The 21,543-nt window shown below is 38.8% G+C and overlaps 1 long non-coding RNA gene across 1 annotated transcript; it reads left to right on the forward strand.

Moving 5' to 3' along the window:
* The first annotated feature begins 1,319 nt into the window (after positions 1-1,319).
* LOC124265855 lies at positions 1,320-15,806 on the forward strand. Its single transcript, XR_006895561.1, has 3 exons — positions 1,320-1,463; positions 6,483-6,484; positions 15,795-15,806. It is a non-coding gene; the product is annotated as an uncharacterized LOC124265855 (long non-coding RNA).
* The last annotated feature ends 5,737 nt before the right edge of the window (positions 15,807-21,543 follow it).

Below are 21,543 nucleotides of genomic sequence, written 5' to 3' on the forward strand. Positions count from 1 at the left end.
ATTTTTTGCAACGAGGCATCGACAATCATATCTATCTCCCCGTGTTGATACACATCTACTAGTCCATCATCAAAGTAATCCCAAGTGTGCCCAGTCCACGGTACATCAAACCCTACTTTCACCATGATTGAAAATGCGAAGCACTCCAGGTCTTCCAGTGCCTTATAGAGTTCGCCAACAATCAGAGGTTTGAGGACACCGATATCTATACTTTTACCTACATCCAGCTGCCAGCTTCTCAGAAAACGACTTTCCGGGGGTTCAACTTTCACGAAGTGTAGACTACTCATTATATATACCTAGGTACACACCAATATTTAATAAAACGCCCCTCCTTACACCTCTATCCTGAGGAGGCGCCTACGTTCGATTATGTAGTCCTTATTCTTCTCGTAGATAAGCTGGTGCCTGAGTACGTTTGTGGTCTCTACATACAATTACAGATATCGCTGGCCGATGATGTGTCTTGCTGGTGTCCTCCCATTTGTGAGAGCTCCCAGTTGTGAGACACATAAATTAATGGTTCAGTGCACATAGTTGGTGTTTCCACATCCCTACAATGAAAGTGGGATCAGCCCAGTTGTTGAAGAGTACCCACAGGAGTCATTGATGAGTAGATTAATGAAATAGATTATCAAAGATTCTATTTACACAGAAGAAATAGACTATTATGAAGTTTGAAAGTAATTTTGGTTTAAACATATTTTATTATTATTTATGAAAATAAATTGGGATTGGTGAGCACGCATTACTGCTTACTTGTTAACACAGCACCCATGCAACATAAAATACAAAATGAAATGGAGGATGTGACGTCATCGATATTGACTATTGCAGAAATATATTTTTAAGTATACATCATATACAACTATTCTCTAAGTAGTCATAATTAGAGAGTTACAGTTGTGTGTGTCTAACAAGTTATTGTAGGAACATAAATCAATCATGAGAAGGTTGTTGAGTTAATTTAAGTATTTTCCTGAGAAAATTTGAAGCGTTGTGTCTTGATGATATAATCGTTGACAGATTCAACTATTTTCTGGTTTACACAAGGAGTAAATTCTTTGTTTCCGTTCAAAAAGGCAATCCAGGTGAAAACGGGTAGTGCCGGGTAAAAAGTAGTTGGCATCAGAGGCAGTTCGAGTGTAAACTTGTATTTCAGAGTTATTTCCTAAACTATATCTTGTAGTTTCGGAGACGGATGTAAATCTGTGTAGGTAAATTAATTTCTCTTTCAAATGCTCACGAAGTTACCTACACAAAGTTTATGTTAATCAATTTATCTTAGTAAGTTTCATTAAGACTTCCACAAGATTCAGTTACATAGCAAATCAGTAATTAGCTAGGGTTAATCCATTCCATCAGACAGGGGAGTATGGTGTGTTTTCTTTGTTAATTACCTACTCCACTGTCTCATAACTGGGAGTCTCACAATTGGGAGCTGTCACAAATGGGAGTAGGCCGTCTTGCTTATCACATAGTTATATACGTTAAAATGACATCACTCTTCATATAGACACCATCACCATTGTGTAAGTTACGCACATTTGTTTATCAATTTGACAGTCTACATCACAGAAACAATAATCTGACTTATCTCTACACTGAATAGTCGGTTCCGCTTTTAACGGAGTATCTGAACCTGCGGGGCAGCCTATGTTTGTTGTAAGAGGTGACTGCATGGATCAGGTCGTCAGGCTCGAGGTCTGTTTGACAGTATATCATTGAATACCAGTTGCATTCATCGCTGCTCATGGTTTTAAATACTGGGTTGTCTTGTGCAGACACGATTATGTACAAGCCGCCCTCATATCTGAATATTGCTGAGTGCGGCGGGAAAATGGATTTTTTGCTCCTTAAAGACCCGTCTAATATTCAATAAACACAAAAATCCGTTGGAAACATTTGCATGTATCTGAACATATTTTACTTGAATTGGTCAAGTCCGTAGATAGGATGAAAGCATCTCCAATAAACAATGTCAAAGCATTATTTCAATATTCATCTGAACAGTTTACATGGGCTCTTTTTGGATCGACTCGTGGCCAAGACTTATCAGGTGAGTGAACCAAACATGACTTTCAACGTCTGATTGACATGTAACGTCATCGTGCACAAGAGCTTGCACTATCACGGAAAAACATGATATTCAGCATCTGACTTAGATATAGCTTCATCGTGTGCATCACTGACAAAGTCCACGCACTATATGATATTCAGCGTCAAACCGACGTATAACTTTATCGTGAACATCAGTGACACTAAACTTGCACTATCGTGGAAAAGCGAACATGATATTCAGCGTCTCACTGACGTATTACGTCATCGTTTGCATCAGTGACAAGGAGCTTGCACTGTCGCGGGGAAAAAAACATGATATTCAGCATATGAACGACGTATAGCTTCAACGTGTGCATCAGTGACAAAGAGCTGGCAGTGTCACGGAAAAAAACCATGATATTCAGCTTATGACTGACGTATAGCTTCAACGTGTGCATCAGTGACAAACAGCTTGCACTATCACAGAAAAAGATGACATTCAGCTTCACAACTTCATCCTGTCATCAGTAACAAGACATCAGCGTAAAATCGTTTTTTGTGATGATTATGAAGTATATAACAAACTCAATGTCTCGGTTAACAATCGATATCGATGGACTGTGGTTGATTTCACGGATATGTTTTCCGAATTTTTGTTGTGTGCATCTATAATAAAAGTTTCTTTGCTTATTAAGTTTGTATTCAGATTATTTTGTTTAAAGGTGTCCATTAGGCATATGTTTTACCTAGTAGTAAAACACCAAAGTCAAAGTAAGAGCTACAATGTGCAGTGAACGTCCTTGACAACAGGACATAGTCTAAATTCATGAATTTGTCATACATAAAGAAATGTTTTGAAAAAAAGCAAACAAATAAATCTTGGATGTATTCATGAGACGACATTGTCTGTATTCGGACACCCTGCCCATGCAGAACTTACGTACCGCTGCAGGGTTGTGCTGTTTTGTTCTTACCCTACAGGCGTGGGCCCATTAAGAGAATCATAGACACCTTTTCTGTGCCCGTGTGTGTGTTATCGACCATACGCAAATGAATCCCCAGTGAACATAATAGACGATGTCATAACGTATGTTTTACTTTGAACTTTCTAAATGCAGCCATAAGATGTAAACAATGTGGCTACTGAGATTTTATTAACACTTCAGTGCGTGAATGAATTGTCACAGATATCGGACATATTTCTCATTTTAAGTACGCTTCGCTATTATATTTGGTAATTTGAACCCTGAGAGTTCACATTGCAGTCTTTATGTTGTCTTATGAGTTGTTAAAGGGCATAACTATAAGCTAATCTACAAAATAATACAACAGGCTATAATCCATGTTGACAAAACAGCAAAACTCAGTCGATCCTTAACGTATACTAGTCCTAAGGCCAAGGGACGTAACCAGCCCCACCATTAATAATTTTTAACGCTTAAGAGATCAACGGGACTGACAATTCATATTATGGCTTTCGATTTCCTTTAGCAAACGTTATCACATAAATAATTGCAAAACAGTGCGGTACACTGCATAATCCTACACTCATTGTTTTATATATGTTATATGTGTATATATCAGATGTCAGAGAACATATGGTGTGTCATATCTATAAATAATCATTTCTTTTCTGTATTGTGGAAAATGGCAGTCATGCATGCAGTCATTATGTCATATAAACACGTATTCGTGAAATCATGATCATCAGTCGTTAGGATTTACAATATGCTGTTTCCTAGGTAACAATAATTTCGATGCTTCCTATCAGTGGTTTCTTAAATATTGTCCCAGTATCTGCTTGATATTATTCCCCCAAGTTGACTAGTTTAAACACTATTTCTTAACGCTATCAAAATTAATCAAAATTGTATTAAGCAATTGTGAAAAGAGTGGTTAAATATTCCGATTTTCCATTAGTCATAAACACTCATTTTACAATTTTACAACTCATTAACAAAAAATATAACTAACAATATATTGCAACCAACTGTACAGTGGCATTGCTTGATCCTTCACTTAATAAAGGTGGTGAGCATAGGTACACTTACATATCTATTTTAAGAGTTTCAGACAATGGAAGAAGAAAAAGGAAGCAAATGTCATCTGAAGTTTATTGAGAAATAATATGTGAAGTGATATAGTTTAAGAACATAAATAACATCTCTGAAAAATGAGAAGTAACATGTGGACAAGAAGTATGCATCCCAACTGCTGCAAAAATCAAAAGAAGGTAATTTGCAAAGTTTAACAAAAGTCTCAATGTATATTGATTGTCTGTTATCGTTCAATAACCATCAAACAGTGAATTTGAATAACTTCACATAAGGCACACTAGTGAGACCTTCTCGTGTGTTTCATAATGAAATATATGCATAAAGAGTCAGAGCGACAAAGAAATCTCATCAAGACTGTGATACGAGAGGGATGATTTTAACTTTCCAGTGGTCAAGTATGACCAGCAATATCCTGCAGTCCACGCCTATATTTAAAATGCAATCGAGATTTCAAAGTGCGCCATACTATCACGCTCAATAGTTGTTCAATAAAGCTTCCAAGAGTCAAGGCTTCAGTAAACATTTTATGGTAGATATGTGGAGAACATTTCAAAAGCTGACGCATCGGTTACAACAATGATTATGGATACGTCTTTGATTACAGAGGTTCAGGACAGTTTGGCAAAGATGAAGGCAAATATCATCAGAAGTCATTTATGCACAAACGGACTTATTTCGAGGGTCTATCATTCGGCTAATAATAAAAATAGTTCAACATGATTCATATCAGCCAATTGAGGAAGAAAATACCTTTGTCTATTTGTTTTGTTTTTGATGCTGTTTTTTTTGTTGTTGTTGTTTTTTTATGCATAAACAACCTAAGTATGACTTCGTTTTGTATGTATCCTTTTTCGGGTGAACAGTTGACCTTGCTGCACATGCTTTCAGCATTATTACCATTTGATAGTGTTTCATTTTTATATACATGCCAGATCGTACAGTCGATCCTGCTGTTGGCAGAGATTTGTAACAAGTTGCTATTATGCTATAAAGTGGAAGCAACACAGACAGAGAACAAGGGTAGAGTAAAGACTGCATGCTTTGGTTAAGAATAAGCGATTATTGTGGATCCATTCAACATTTCATTGAAGTTGTTTCAGAGTATTTATCGCACTGGTGAATTGATATATCTAGCATCATATCTGTCCTCAGCCATCTCTGTATAACACGTTTCTGATATTTGTTCCATTGTGGTCTGATCCAGAGAGGCGTACGGTTCATCACGTGTCGTTTCTAACGCTTTGATTTTCATCTGCAGCCTGAAATGTGCAAAATTAAACTTCATTCAACATTTCCATGCGTCATGGAATGGTACCATGTTGAGCAAAAAGAGAACTCTTTCGTTAAACTAGATCGTCTCTTGTATTTGAATAGACTGACCTACATAAGCAACATCAAGAAAGAGTTACAGTTGATGCAAAACATGAAGTCGCCACCTGAGGTGTCCTCGAGAATGTGGTTTTGAATTCAAATCAATTAGAATGGCAACCGTTTCATATCATTTGTGTCATAACAAAAGTACACACTCAAATCGCAGGACAGAATAGGTTCGCCGAAATCACAGATTTCAGTTAGAAACGACTGAAGTGGGTACTTGGTGTTATTTGCTTTATGTTCTCTCTCCGATTGCGAGTCATCACTAAGTGGTTGTAGGGAATCCTGTTCACAACATTTTTTCTAATACTCTTCACTCACGTACGTACTCTTAAAAAATCAACAATTAAAGTTCTGACAATCTTGCCACCAAAACAACAGATTTCTTTATTCTATAGATGTTATACTACATGTTTGGATGATAAATAATAGGTGTTAACTGGATATACATTGAATACATAGAGAATAAGATACATTCATAAAAAAATCGACCGGCAACATGTTGGTATCTGGTTTGTTTTCAGGCGGTTCCTGTACATACCAGGACATTGAATAGACTGTACACACGTCTGTCCTTGTCCCGTATTATAAATCTTGAAAGTAAAAGAAAAGAACATTTTAACACCCCCATTCAATAACTGCTCGCTACTAATAAGAGACCGATATACGCTGTTGCTCACCTCCTGATCCACAGAGAAGCCACCAGTACAATGATCAATATGACAACTCCACATGAAATTCCAACTGCTAACGTCATGGGACTAGAAGCTCGTTGGTCAGTATTTAAGGAGCGGGCTGAAAATGCAGTGTTGGCAATTAACTGATTTGCAAACATGTAAGGACGTTACATGCAAACTATCGCCAAAGACGCAACAAAATGAAGTTGTTCTGCAAATTCAGAGCCTTGGTTATTCACTGGGTTCAAATCTGTTTGATGTAGGCAAAAATTAAGTGGAATTAAGAGCCGTAACATATTGAAGGCAATCCCTCAAATGTGCATAACACACTAAGCAGTTTTAATGTAATCTCTGCTTGAATGTGTACTTTACTGAGAAAGGGAAATACAAAATATACCATATGATTTAGTGTAATATTTATGAAATCTAGATATCACATGTAATTAATATTGGGGCATTGTTGGATTAAAACGTTTTCATCTCAGATAATCAGAAAATCTTTTTGTACAAGGACAAATTTCATTTCTTAGTTAGCCTAATGCTTGTTTCTGTTAAGCAGAGAATAATATGTACTGTCAACAATGAATACTATATTCGGAAAGTTATATGATCATATACCTGTAAGTTTGGTTTTCACGGTGGGATTATCAGGTTTTAAAATTAAAGAAATACTCATCCCTTTTACGATTTTCCTCACTTCTAGAATGTCGTCGACAATACTCTTTATTCTTGTTTATTGGCTATTTTGTACGTACGTGTTTGACAATTTGCGCCGCTGAATGCAGGAGTGCATCCACTAGAGCAGTGTCCATTGATCTTGTCACATACTTCCTTGGTGTCCAGACAGCGACATTGTTTGTCACAGTTGTCACCAAACCATCCGTCACTGCAAACTTTATTTCAGACATAGTAATTATCCAGTCGTGTATGTTCGTCAAACACCGAAATACACAATGACATTTTGAAAAGGAGCGAGTGTTTTTGTTTAAATATATTTTTATTGACTGTGAAAATACACTGCACCTAATTTTATTGGTAATTCTGAGTAAACAACATGTACGTACCTGATTGACAATTTGCGCCGCTGAATCCAGGAGTGCATCCACTAGAGCAGTGTCCCGTCACCTTGTCACATACTTCCTTGTTATCCAGACAGTGACATTTTTTGTCACATTTGTCACCAAACCAGCTGTCAATGCAAACTATAAAACACAGGTAATAGTGAACCCTGAAATATTGTTCAAGGATACGTAAATCAAAACTGCCCCTCACTCTAGTATCTAAAAATCTACTGAACATTGTCAAACGTTTAATGTAAATGTGGCATTTCGAAAATGAGTGGGTTTGTCATATACATTGTGTCATTTTTTTTACATACATTGCACCATTTTGGTGATTGTGGGTAAAAAAAACTACATGTACGTGCATGTCTAATCTTTGAAGTGCATTTAGAAGTGGAATGCATAAGAAAAGCAAGAAGTTTACATCCATAAATCTTGCTTTACTTACGTACGTGTCTGACAGTTTGCTCCGCTGAATCCAGGAATACACCCACTAGTGCAGTGTCCAGTGATCTTGTCACACACTTCTTTGTTATCCAGACAGTGACATTGTTTGTCACAGTTGTCGCTAAACCAGCCGTCACTGCAAACTTTATTACAGAAAGTATCCAGTCGTGTATGTTCGTTAAACAGCGAAATATACAATGGCACATTGTGTAAGGATACGTAATGCGATACTCCTTCATTCGAGTATGTCTTGAACAGATTAAACACTATTCATTTTTGGTTAGATATTTAATGTACTTGTGACATTTTGAAAAGGAGCTAGTGCTTTTGTTTAAATATATGTTCATTGACTGTGAAAATACACTGCATCTAATTTTATTGGTAATAATTAACATGTACGTACCTGATTGACAGTTTGCGCCGCTGAATCCAGGAGTGCATCCACTAGAGCAGTGTCCCGTCACCTTGTCACATAATTCCTTGTTGTCCAGACAGTGACATTGTTTGTCACATTTGTCACCAAACCATCCGTCACTGCAAACTATATATTAAAGATGGTATTGGTCGCCTAAATACACTGAAATACACACTGAAAAAATGTTGAAAGATCAACTCTCCAGCCGCTTATAGCATGTGCTGGTCTGGAATGGTTCGGGTGGTCACGATCTGTGAATAATCTGGTTGTATATCATTTGTTTTTTTTACTTGATTCCTAAGAGTTATTCATTAACAGGCAACTGCGACGAGAAGGGATATTGCTGATTGAGGCATAAACAAACAAGATTGGGCCAGCGTGTGCAAAACATCGTTGGCCCAACGAAAACATCGACGAACAATTGAACTTTAAATCCACATGGTATTAATTCCGCTTTCTCAAATACTTTCTATATATATATGTTGTCTTGTGTAGGAAGGACAGCAGGAACCACTAGAATATCACAGATGTGAATATAAAAGTAGTATGTAGGTCTGAACTATTTTAAGTGAGATGAACATTACCATTAACAAAGTTTGGTACCTCTGGATTATTATGCTGATATTTGGGATATAATTGGGTACATACCAAATATCTGCACCTCACACAGAGTCAGAAACTCCTGTGGTTTCCGTATGGTAACTGTGTTTCCTGAAAGTGGCTGTCTGCAGGTGACCTCCATGACATTATCAGGAGGTTCAGTTGATGACCAACTGTAGCAGATCTGTCCGTCCACCAGAATCACCATGCCATCATTTCGACTTGGTGCTGCAATTGAACTTATTTTGTGATAAATGTCAATGGTGAACGGTGTTGCCTAACTGTGAGTTATTTAGATGTTTTACTTTGCTAAAGTCACAACGAATGTACCTCTTTTGCAATTCCAAATGAATTATTGGATGGTTTAAATACATCCGTTTCAGATTTTGCATTTGTCCTAATCCATGAAATGTTGATATAGACTTCCACAATACTCACATGTTTTGCGAAGATAGAGTTTCATGCGGTGTATTTTCTCATGGCTGCTTGCATTGAGAACTACTGTCCATGATGGAGTCATGTCTCCATCACCAGTGCGAGCACACGGACTGTCACTGAATTGATCTGAAATTAATCCATCCACCGCGTAGTCCGCTGTCAGGTTCAGTGGCTGGGAAGTTTCTGGATCTTCATTGTAGACAGATGTCTGAGTTGCGGGTCTTTTCAGAGCGACGTTTCCTTATGAAACAATTCATAGAAACTAGATATATTTGAATAATATTAATCTAGTGTAATTTGCATTAAAAACAAGGCATTGACGTTAGAATTGGCAAAGTGGCGGACCGTGACGCGTGATGTATGTGAAGTAGCGTTGTCATGCTGAAACATCTCCCTTTGTCGGTCCATAATCGGAAGCATGTGACGTGCAAGGACTTCGCTGATGCACCGAATTGCTGTCCAATTCCTCTGAACCACCACTAAATCAGACCTTTGTGTGCTCCATATCTCACCCCACACCATGACACTGTCTCCATCGAATCTGTCGACCTGTCAAATGCACCAAACTGCATCGTCTTGTCACAGTCGTGGAGACTGCACAAAGCATTCCTGGTTTGAGACGAATTTTTGTCCACACGGTCAGGAAATCGATTGCGTGAAGTGGGGATTCGACAAAGAACGCGAGTAGTGGGCCCCTGTTTTGAGAAACTTCCATCGGCGCAATCGCTTGCGATTTGAGACGATGCAATTTGGGGCAGAATGTTGATTACTCAGACGGCCAAAACGCTGTCTTCCATGTCGCCGGTAAATAAGAAATCGTGATTCATTAATGAACCAGATTAACCTCCAGTTTCTAAGGTTCCCGTTCCGGACTCTACATACCACCGCAAGCGATTGCGCCTAAAGAATTGGTGTGGTTAAAGACAAAATGTCGTCTGGATGATCTCATAATGTCATGGGAAAGTACCATTAGCATTTAGACGTCAGTACTTGGTTTAACTCTGTGTTTACGGCTGACTACCAAGAAGCTAAAATAGAAACACTCAGTGTGTCGGTATGCTGACTCTAAAAAACAGACACACAGAGTGAGTGAGTGAGTTTAGTTTTGCACAGTACTCAGAAATAGTCAACTCTATAGCGGCGGTCTATAAATAATCGAGTCTGGATCAGACAATCCAGTGATCAAGAGCATGAACATCTATCTCCGCAATTGGGATACGATGACATGTATCAACCGAGTCAGCAAGCCTGACCACCCGATCCTGTTAGTCGCCTCTTACGACAAGCATGGGTTGCTGAAGACCATTTCTAACCGGATCTTCACGAGTCAGACACAACCCATGTGAGTAAATTTGTTATTGCAACTTCCACAAGAAGGGAGATATTTGGTGGAAGGATAACTGCACAAACTGCCAGAAATCGAATCCGTGCCCATAATGGAGCCCATAATGGAACAATTTTAACGCCTCTTCACCACCGCAATCGACACATAATGTTCAATGAAAGACAGTGGAATTCGATTGTCTTCAGCGACGAATCTCGAGATCCCGTACAGGGATCAGATTTTGCAACCTGTCCTGCTTTATGCAGAGACATGACCCTTGACTGATGTTCCAAGAGAACGCTATACCGCATGCGGCAAATCTTACACAGAATTTTCTATGAAATGCCGGTGTTCAAGCTCTGGATTGGCCGTCGCGTAGCGCCGACCTCAATGATATCTAACACATCTGGGACGAGCTGGGTCGACGTGTTCGTCAGCAAGTCAATCCACCACAGCCGTTGCAAGATATTCAACGTCCCCTTGTTTAGCAATGGCGACGTCTCCTCGGGGGTGTGTTTGCTGACGTTCTAAGATCCACAAGGAGACGTTGTAGTTGTAAAGGACACTAGAGGAGGCCACAACCCTTACAGAAGACCTCAATCGAAATGTTCTCCACACTGTGACCTTCATTCATGAACCTTATCGTTGTTAAAGTGTTCTAGCGTTTTTTTTCCCCTTTGATGCCAAGCTGTTCTGTCCACAACATATGTACAACTAAACTATTGTCCTAAACCTAAAATAAATGATCTAGTCCAAAAACATCCCGAGTGTCAAGTTTTCAGTTTGGCTGAATATATATACTCATTCTCTTTCACGACTTTCTTCACTTCTACAGTGCCGTTGAAAATACACTGCAACTTTGTTTATTGGATATTCTGATTCAATAATAACATGCACGTACGTGTCTGACAATTTGCGCCGCTGAATCCAAGAGTGCATCCACTAGGGCAGTGTCCCGTCATCTTGTTACATACGTCCGTATTGTCCAAACAGTGACATTGTTTGTCACAGTTGTCACCAAACCAGCCGTCACTGCAAACTATATAAGACAGATTGTATTTGTTCCCTCATGTGTGTACGTTAAACAACGAAATACACACTTATGTATTGTACTGCGTAAAGCCAAACTCCTCCTCAAAACTGAAAACTTCTCACCTTTTGTCTCGCATTAAATGTATTTGTAGCCTTTTGAAAAAGAGCGTGTTTACTATAATCTTAAAACAAAGTAAGGGAACCTGAAATTTCAATTTGGATAGGATTTATTAACGTTAACAAACCTTTCAAAGACAGACATCTTATGAACGCACCATTTTATCACCATCCCTAAACATAACGCATGGAATGCACATGCACAACGCAGTAGCCCAATACACGTACATAGGGTGTCATTCTTGATTTTGACTGTTTTCAAGAAGGTTAATTTATCACTGTGGAGCATTAATTTTGACAATCATCTTGCATCACACAGTTGTTAGTGTTTGTTTCCTGCCAGTTTTTTTGGCGTGAAAATGAAAATTGTACACATGCAAATTTCACTTCATACACCAATCATCTTTCAAGGGCGATGACTGTCAAACAACTGTGGTCATAAGGAAGTGCAAGTGGTGATGCACTCTAAAACAGTCATTTATTTATTTAGTCATATATCATATCAACATTGATTGACTCCGATATATCCGATATTTTGTTCGTAAATTAAAAATGAAATTCACCTACTTTTTTTGTAAGAGTATATACGTCCTTTATTGTCAGTAATAATACACGGAAATAGCTACCATGTACGTACGTGTCTGACAATTTGTACCGGTGAATCCAGAAATGCATCCACTAGAGCAGTATCCAGTGATCTTGTCACACATGTCCTTCTTGTTCAGACAGTGACATTGTTTGTCACAGTCGACACCAAACCAGCCGTCACTGCAAACTATAAAATAAAAGTGGTTTTGGTCGTCACATGCGTGTACGTTGAACACTGATATACACGCTGACATAATGTTCAAAGAGGCTCAATTACACTCCCTCGTCACTCGCGTGTAGCAATAATGTGTTGACAGTTAAGGTAAGAAAGGGTTTCCCAGTACACATTTATTTTCCCGTAAGCACTCGTCACCAAAACAAGATACAAGTGTCACAATGTCTTTTTGTGACATGGTCAGCCCAACGTATGGGTCAGTCCTGATTATCCCGGGAAACCTGAAATGTTTGTACCAATAAACGAATGCCATCACTGTCAACAATGCATTTTTTTCATTTTTTTTAAGTTGATCTCACTTTGAACTCTATCCATGAAACGGAAACTTATTTAAATCCACCCTGTCTATCCCATTCTACTAATGGATAATCTTTGAGAAAGGGCTTTGGTGGTACATTGCAGGATCAACTAATAGATCTCTCTTTGACCAGATGTTTATGTTGCTTTGAAATCCAATACAGACGGACGGGGACTGGTCATGTCTTTACGTTGTAGAGTCAAGCCAAAGGTTACAAGCACTGATGAATGGTTTTGCAAGATTTATCACAGTGGCCTTATACGTGGTTCAAACAATTTATGTAAATTGATGTTATTTGAGGCCTTGTTAACAATATAACATATTAATGGAAGATGAAGTTGTGAAAGTAGTTTTCAACATCTTAAGATGGGAAGTCAGATGAACATACTAAAAACATTTTTGGGCAGTTCTGGGTGCTATGATATTTGGATATAATTGGGTACATTGAGAAATTGAGAGAGTGTGAGTGTGTGAGTGAGTGAGGGTGTGAGGGTGTGAGGAGGATTTACCTCACATCGGCAATATTTCAGGCATATCGGGACTAAAACAACTTTAGATTCACCATATATATGTTGGTTTACAGGTATATATATATATGGTGAATTTAAAAGTTATATATATATATATATGGTGAATTATATATATATATCTTGTCTTGTGTAGGGAGAACAGAAGGAACCACTAGAATATCACAGATGTGAATATAAAAGTAGTATGTAAATCCCCCGTGATGTGGCTGGAATGTTGCTAAAAGCGGCGTAAAACCAAACTCAGTCAGTCAGTATGTAAGTCTGAACTATTTTAAGCCAGATGAACATGACCATGAACAAAGTTTGGTACCTCTGGATTATTTTGCTGATATTTGAATATAATTGGGTACATACCAAATATCTGCACCTCACACAGAGTTAGAAGCTCCTGTGGCGTCCGTATGGTAACTGAGGTTCCTGATAGTGGCCGTCTGCAGGTGACGTCCGTGACATTGTCAGGTCGTTCATTTGATGACCAATCGTAGCAGATCTGGTCGTCCACCAGAATCACCATGCCATCGTTTCGATTTGGCCCTGTAATCACACACATTTCGTAGAGTTAATATGATAAAAGTCGGTGATGAGTTATTTAGATGTTTCAGTTTGCTAACGTCACAACGTTTATACGTTATTGGCAATTGGACCTGAGATATTGGAAGATCTCAAAAAGCATCCATTTCAGGTTCTGCATTTATCATAATTCTTAAAATGTTGATGTAGACGCCACAGTACCCACATGTTGTGCGAAGATAGAGTTTCATGTTGTGTATTTTGTCATGACAGCTTGTATTGAGAAATACAGTCCATGATGGAGTCGTGTCTCCACCGTCAGTGTGAGCACATGGACTGTCTCGGAGGTGAGTGGAAACTAGTCCATCCACCGCGTAGTCCGCCGTCAGGTTCAGTGGCCGGGTAGTTTGAAACCATTCATAGAAGACAGAGGTTTGAATTGCAGGTCTTTTCAGAGCAACGTTTTCTGATGAAACAATTTAAATTAGATATATTTAAATGACTATTATCAATCTAGAGATGATATACATTAACAGATGCACTACCCATGTATTAACATGGAAGAGTGGTATTACACGTTTAAGCTACTTAAGAATAACCTCGTAAAAATGACTACGTTCGATGGTTGGAAACGTGTTTGATAAACAGAGAACAGAAAATGAACAGAACATCACTTAAACAAACTACAGCGGACTCCCCCTAAACCGACATCCCTCTAATCCGACATTACCTGTAAACCAACATAGTTATTTGGTCCCAAATTTCTCCCTATATAATATCATATAAGAAACTCCCTCTAATCCAACATTCCTCTCTTCCGAATTCCGACACTAAAATATGTTTTTAGTGCAAATTAACTCTTTCCCAAACCGACACTGTAATTTCACAAGATATTGCATCAACTAAGACATGGTGTGTATAGTATGACCAGAAATTATTGAGAATTTTAGGAATATGTTTAATTGGATTTCTAGTATAAACGACCTTGACCAGCTATCAAGTGTTTTATTTCATTCAAGAGAGACAACTCCGTTAATCCTTTTCCATTAGTTTGTGAAGAGTTATCCCCCTTTGTTTACTTGCTAGCAGACGACATTTTCAGTGATCCTCAGTATGGATGATTTAGAGAAGAGGAATTTGATTTTAGAGTATTATAACAAGCACATCAGATCAGCTAAAGTGATTTCAAGTAGAACAGGCATCCCTTTGTCCACTGTTTATCGTGTTTTGAAAAATATTGAAAATGGATATGGCAGTGAGCACCAGGAAGGCGCAGGTAGGCCTAGATAATTGACTGTCGGTGACGGGAGGCGGCTTGGTATTCTTGTTTCTAAAACCAACCAAGGAGTTAGAAACCTTAAGGCTGCATATGATTGACAGAGGAACTGTGGCTGTCTGTAAGGAGACAATAAGAACTGAGCTGCATGCAATGGGTTGGCAGAAAAGACGAGGAATTCCATCACCAATCATGAAACCTGAACAAAAGGAGCGAAGATTGAACTGGTGCTTACAGCATAGAAATTTTAACTGGGACAATGTGATTTTCTCAGATGAAAGTTCTGTGTGGCTGTTTCCTGATACACTGAAATTCTGGACCAAACAAACTGAAAAACCTTTGTATCAGCCCCCAAAGTACAGTCCGAAAGTTACCGTGTGGGGTGGCATATCTGTGTTAGGGGTAACGCCCGTCTGTGTATTTGAAGGGAATATGAACAGTGAGCGGTACACAGATATTCTCGAGGGACATTTACTTCCATCTGCTCACGTGTTCTATGGACATTTTTTGATTTTCCAGCAGGACGACCAAAAACATCGTTCAAAGCATTCACCGGCCTGGTTTCGGACCCAAAATATGACATTATTAGATTGGCCAAGCTAAAGCCCTGCCCTAAATCCAATAGAAAATGTTTGGGGACTTATGAAGGAAAGTGTCAATAAGAAAAATCTGACAAATATTGCTGAAATGAAAGAAGAGGTGGTCCGATATTGGGACAGCATGGACCACGACTTTCTAACTCCTTTGATCAGTAGTATGCCCCGCCGCACTGAAGCCTGCATTGCTGCCCATGGTTACTTGACAAAACACTAACTGTTCACCACTCTTTGAATCTGGAGATATGTTGTGCTAATATTCACATTTAATACGTGAGTAATGTGTGAAAAATATATTTAAAAATTACAATGTTAAATTCTCAATAATTTCTGGTTGTACTGTATTTAGTACGCTTGTATGAGAGATGGCCTGCCAAGGCGTTTTAGGATTAAGTGTTAATAACTTGCTAATTACTCACCAACTTCTAAACTGCCAATCAAACATACAATTACATTTTCAGTGGATTCATAGATTGGTGAAATCATGTGTTAAGTATTTGTTATGAGTTTCTAAAAAAAACCTCTATATCGACATCCCTCTAAACCGACATTTTCGACGGGTCCCAAGCGATGTTGGTTTAGAGAGAGTCCACTGTGCATACGACAGTAACTCCCACTGCATGCATATTTACCAGGGCCCTCTTATCCATCCTATTCCATGCAATACATCGTATTGAAAAAAAACAGTGCGTTAATGTGTGTATCTCATGTAGGGGATTTTCTGTGTTGGATATGTTTAAAATGTAAAGTGACCATCATCATAGCAAACGCTTAAAAATCGAAATTCGAAAATCTGATTAATGTGTTTTAAGAAGACAAAAATATGTTAATTCATGATCACAACATCACTGCTCACGTTTCTGGCAGGTCGGACCGAGCCATCCCTTGATGCAACCGCCGTTTTGGTGACTTGTGGTTGCCGGAGATGTTGTGCAGGAACTTGCATTGTAGCAATGACATTCTCCAGCTGCAATAACGAAAATGCTTCACTTCAAACTCAAGACACAAAATGAGCTATTTCCCTTCCTTGAAAATCAAGAATCCATAGTTCAGTTCGCATAATTGTAGTAGTGTTAAAACGGTGTCATATCATACGGTGCAATGTTACGGCCTCATACAAAGGTCAGAAATATACATGAGTGGTTTCATCGTAGCGGCAATGGGCCAGTATTGTTTTAGATGAAACACCTACTACTTTATTAACATAACTATGGTATTTGTATTATATATATTTAACTAAGACATATGTTAAGAGAAAGTTGACAGAGGTGCCATATACATTACACATTGCCATAGTTGCTTAATAATACAGTAGAATGAAATGCATGATCAAAGTGAAATAATATTTTATCTTACCAACTGCTGTGAACATCATGAACAGCTCAAACACAAAGAGCAGTCGCATTGCTTTGTCCATGTGGAGCCTACATAGATGAAAACAATATGCTTCAATTCAAGAATCTAAATCAAATTGTTACAACATAGTAGTATGGATATAAACTTCTCAAAACTTGGTTGTAGTCTCTTTTAGCTTCAACACGTGTAAGAACTAACATCGAAACGTCGCCCTATGCAATAAACAAAAAGTTATAATCCATTTTTTTTTAATTATAGGATATTTATATCGCGCACATATCCACACACAGCTAGTACATGCTCAATGCGCTGGTATTGTTTCGCTCGATCATTGCACAACGGCACATCGTATTATCAATCTCCATTCCCTGAGGATCATACAACTCTTGCAGCCACTAGGCGCACCGAGTTAATGTGGCTTTCCCATCCTTGCGAGGTACCCATTCACAGCTGGGTGGACGAGACATAGTCACAGTACTTTGTTCAAGTTCACTGCACGTTGCTGTACCCGCAACCAGATGTTTGCATGTATTCATGTGTATCTGGTCATATACCAACGGATTCGTGGGTTCTTCTAAGTGCACAGGGTTGTGTACTGTACTCTAGGGGGTTGTGACAACACTGAGAGAGTCTGCACACAAAGTTGACTCCAACATTTGTTACACCCGGTCACAGGTGGGATCGATCCCGGGACCTCAAGCTCGCCGGATAACTAATCTGGGGCCGTAGACAGTTCTCCCACCACGCCTTCATTAAGCCTTTAGCTTTATTATTGGCTCACCAACTTCCAGAATACCCACCACTTTATTCGATATACATATAATTGTTTGTTACTATCAAACAACACATTTAAGGGAACCAAATTAAGATTTCTACGGAGCACAACCATCTACGTCATCCCATGGAAGTCTAAAAATTGTTTCGCAAGTCTTAATCAAGAACATAGAGGAGATAGCATCGTTTTGTCTCAATAAATTAAGTCATTAAACAATGATGTTACTTGGGCGGGAATTCGATGACTTGAAAGCGCCAAGAAAACGTATTTGCTTCGATTGCCCATATACAGATAAAAGCAATGTTTTCGATATATGTCCTTCTGCCATTGTATTTGTACTAACATTAAGTGACGTCATGGCATATTCAAATCACAATGACGTCATCATTTGAAAGTGGAGTCACATATATCTCAAAACTATGAAAGTTCACAAAGAGCATTATGGGAATAGTATTTGGCTTTGTATTTATATTTTAAGAAGAAACGTGCCATATCGAAGAGCAATTCCACCTCAAAACGTGCTGCGATTATAATTCACAAACAGTTAAGAATCTTATGTATAGTTTTGCATCAGATGTCTGGTGTTAGACGACCTACCACTGCGTGTAATTCTGACTAATTTGTTGACAATGCAGTTTTGTCACATCACGTTATTATGATGTCATTCTGCAATTTAACGTATATGGAGAGCAATAGTACTTTGAGTTGATAATTCTTTGTTTGTTGTTGCTACACATATTGCTGAAAACCCAGTTCATATATATATACAATGTATTATGGTTCTAGATTCTGCCAAAGTGTCCACTGTCGCCTCAGACTCGACTGCAGTGACTCAAACGCTGATAAGATAGGGCGCCATGTATCAGAAACCCCTCACTGCACATGTGGCTATCAATTTCTATATATCACTTTTTCTTTACCTGCCACAAATACGATAACATCAGAAAGACTATGTACTTTTACATACATGGGCATGACCTGACATCAATACTGTATGGCTATAGTTCAGTCAGCAGTTCCATAAACATGGAAATCCTTCTATCAGTTCACGGCCTTATCATTAAAAGCAAAGTAATTGAGCAATTTTAACTTCATGTAGAAAGGATAACTGCACTATCGTACTTTTCCATACACAACACTGACTCCAAAATACTGACGTTATATATTCCGTCTGTGCCACTGTATATTACGTTTAGCATTATCCTGCAAAACTTATTACCTGGAGATGTACTTATATAAGCAAATCTCGCTTTTTTACCGAACCAGATAACTTTGGAAATAAAAGTATGTTTAAGCCCTTATGTGTGTATGAGAGAGAGAGAGAGAGAGAGAGAGAGAGAGAGAGAGAGAGAGAGAGAGAGAGAGAGAGAGAGAGAGAGAGAGAGAGAGAGAGAGAGAGAGAGAGAGAGAGAGAGAGAGAGAGAGAGAGAGAGAGAGAGCAGTGAATGAATAATCATGTTACTCACCTGTATGTGCCTTCGATTGATAGTTGTGATACGAGGGGATGGGGAGTAAATGACAAATACCTGACCTGTGTTAGTGTTTGAATTAAATGCCAACGAGGGTTTCACAACCGATAAAGAGGAAACTGCACTTTATCTTTTCAATGAGGGAAGTAAAATGATAAGGTACTTCCTTGCCGAACTTACGGCCGGAAAACTTGTTATCTACGTTAAATCACATTTTACACATGCATCCAAAGGAGCAAGATTACAATTTTGTGGTCTGAGAAGCAGTTTTAAGACTATGAATCGGCGATGCATGTAGGTTAGTAACTGTGACGCGAACCACATTGAACTTACATACGTGACTTCCTCAGTCGATGGTCACATTATGGGGACATATAAAATATTCCTTTTTGTGGTATATCTCATCATTATGTTTGATGTTTATTTTAAACTCCTTAATTCATATAGCTGCACCGGGTATGTTCCTGTTTTGTACACAAGGGTCTTAAGAAAAGATACGAGTTTGCAACAGCAACGCATTATCAACTGTAATGGTAACCGTTTGTCTATTTTGTTTGTTTTTTTAGTTATTTAGTCTTTTCTAGTGGCGTAATTGAAGATGAATAAATTGGCAAATATGCAAATCATTCGTCTATTTTGTTTGTTTTAGTTACTTAGTCTCTTTCTGTCGCATCCCTTAAGATGAGTCGATTTGGTCAACCAGTCCATTTGGTCATACATTCCTTTTGGCAGAAGATGCTTATGTCTCTTCATCTAGCCCTTGCAGAGATCAAACGTCCCTTTATGTAAAATGATCACAAACAAATTGCAGGGGACAGCGTAAATTGAAAACATTTTTAAACTGGTTCTGGTATCAAATCTTCCATTTTCTAACTGAAGATGGTGCGTGAACAAACAGACTCGTCAAATCGATGAATATGTGGAAGGGGGACCAACAACCTGATGCTCTTGGGGTACATTCTATCCGGCGCGTGACGACCAAATGCAGATGCAATATGACCCATACTGAAGCAATCCAACCAAATATCTCCTGGTGAAGAGATCACTCTGCGTTCACATTAATCCGCTGTCACGAGGTACTGACTATTAATATTGTATTCAGCTTCCGAGGAATATGTTGGGCTTCCCTTCTGTACCTTTTAGACCACCAAGGCAAACAACCGTGTAGAATCATGTATCAATCCATCTTATCTGATTGTTACTTGTCTCTGAATTTATGCCACCAAAGTAGTGCAGACTGTGATCCGGGGAAAGGGGCGATTTTCCTTAGAGACTGGTCCCATCAGGGGACAGCTGATGTGGAATCTCCCTTTGTTGAACTCCCAACATACTATGTACCATTAGCCTGTGTATGCCCGCTCTTCATCCCAATTCTATTGTGTAGAGAGTGAGTAGTGAGATGGGTTTTTCTCCGCCTTTAGAAATAATTCAGCATTATCGTGGCGGGAGACAGCAGAAATCGGCTTCACACAAGTAGGAAATCGAAATCGGCTTTAACCACTAGACTACCCAATCGCCCGTCTGTTATGTAAGGGGGTCGTGTTCGTTTTATCATGTGTTGAAAAACCAATAAAAGGTCCTCCAGGAGGTTCTCCAAACCTGTCCATCAATTGTGACAGATGGGAGGGAAAGGTACTTCTCTGTCCAACGTTGAAGTTTGTACTGAATTCATCAATGTTTGTTGGTGCCGAAGCTGATGTCTGCCCCTATGGTACGAAACGATTTGGAGCCATGCGTTTTTTCGTGATGACATTCACCATCAGACATTGTGGTTGCGTCAATGGGCTACTTGGTTAACCACCCCTATAAGGTTCAGATGATGATCCAGCGGTGGTCGAGCAAGTCCCTTTTTGCATCGAGAATCTGTTCCTTACATAAATTATATCCAGCAACTTGTTGAATTCCAGTTTCTTTCAGAGGAGCAGAAATCAGAATAAAGCCAACAACTGTATCGAAAAGATTTCAGTCTATCTAATCAGATTTTTTAACTGATAGGATGTAAGGAAGTCATACGTGTATATCCTTGCAGGGGATTAGATAAGTGTCAATAAAGCTGGTGATCGGTGTGAAGAAATCCGAGTGAAGTATATCCTGATCTGAAGGACTTGAATTCATAATACATGCACTTGACTGAGAATCGGACATATTTCTTGAAATGTTGGGTGGAACTGGACATGAATCCAAAGGATCATCCAGTCCCCAGTTCTGTGTCATGTTCGAGATTTTCAAAATGATTCCATCTGGAAGTAAATCTGTAGTCATTATTCCTTTGTTGACCTGAACTGTTGACGCACATGCTGTCAATGACCCGAGAGTACCGTGAAATCT

The sequence above is a fragment of the Haliotis rubra genome, unplaced genomic scaffold (assembly GCF_003918875.1).
Source record: "Haliotis rubra isolate DU_JTF1 unplaced genomic scaffold, ASM391887v1 Scf1219, whole genome shotgun sequence".
Classification (NCBI taxonomy): Eukaryota; Metazoa; Mollusca; class Gastropoda; order Lepetellida; family Haliotidae; genus Haliotis; species Haliotis rubra.